Here is a 1,519-nt window from a genome sequence, read left to right on the forward strand (position 1 = left end):
CTTTATAACTGTTTTGCTATATGTAACTGTACTATGTTAAAATGAAAGCCTTCTTTTTTGTTTAAACAGAAAAAGGATGGATGAGGGTCATTTGTCTATGTGTTACTTTCATTGGTTAATAAAGAAACTGCCTTGGCCTTTAATAGGTCAGAAAATTAGGTAGGTGGAGTAGACAGAACAGAATGCTGGGAAGAAGGGAAGTGAGGCATACGCCTCAGTCAGTCGCCATGATTCTCCCACCTGAGACAGATGCAGGTTAAGATCTTTCCTGGTAAGCCACCATCTCATGGTGCTACACAGATTATTAGAAATGGGTTAATCAAGATGTGAGAGTTAGCAAAATAAGAGGCTGGAACTAATGGGCCAGGCAGTGTTTAAAAGAAAAAAAAAATAAAGTTAAGATCCTCTATTAATCTGTTACTGGTAAGTGAAATTGTTTTCTTATTTTAACCTGCAATATTGGTTTAGTGTTCATCTTTCATAACGTGCTATGCCTGGATCCTTTCACTGAACACTGTGGATCAAGTTTCAGCCTTTAGGGATTTCATATAAGTTTGTTGACCAAACCCTGGAAGCTATGATTTACATCTTTACAACTATTTACATTTTTACAAGTTTCTGGTTGAAAGTGTTCTACTGTATCTGCTCTTGGGCTCACAACTCTGGTGAAAGATAGAGCAGAAGAATAATCAGTTATTTTTTCACTGTTCGTTGTAGTAGCTGATTTTTTATATACGAATATACCTAACAGCTCTTTTAGCCATTTGGAATAAACGCTGTTATGTATGTGTAAATGTCACATTTATTTTGCTACAGTGGAAGGACATTAGTGAACTGACCTGCTCATCCTCTCGCGTTTTCTACAAAAGATGGAGTTACCTGTTCCTCACTGAAAGGCATTAACAGCATTCTTTCCATGTACCCTAGCAACGGTCAACCCAATCTAACAGCGGCTGATTGTCCGCAACAGTGGAAGACGCTGTTCTCTCTTGTTCACAGACGATCACAAGACTCTTGCCTTGAATGCAAACTGCCCAGCATGATTCAATTGTATTTCTTCAATTAAAAATACCTTAAAATACTCTGGAAGCAATCATATGTTTTAGGAAGTATGTAGAGGAGGAGTGTGTGTGTGTGTGTGTGTGTGTGTGTGTGTGTGTGTGTGCAGGGGGGAGGTGATTGCAAAGGAATGTTTCCGTTATTACCGTGTGCTGAAGAGCTTTGAATCAAGGTTATTTATCTTCTTATTCACCTTCCACTTGGCTAAGAGCCTGCCTGCGACTGTGAGAGCCAAGAGAGACTGAAGTGAAGACGAGGCTGGGAATGACTGAGTTCAGAGCACCTCTTGCTACCCCCACATGCTTATGGATTGGTATCTGGCACACTAAACATCGTATTTAACCAGAGTGACTTAAAATCCTTTCCAGAAGACTACATTACTCTTCCTCACATGCAGAGAAACAAGGTGAGATAGCTAAGTGACTTGCCCAAAGTCAGAGAGATGAGAAACGAGATGGAA

Source organism: Microtus ochrogaster, chromosome 18 (assembly GCF_000317375.1).
Source record: "Microtus ochrogaster isolate Prairie Vole_2 chromosome 18, MicOch1.0, whole genome shotgun sequence".
NCBI classification, from domain to species: Eukaryota; Metazoa; Chordata; class Mammalia; order Rodentia; family Cricetidae; genus Microtus; species Microtus ochrogaster.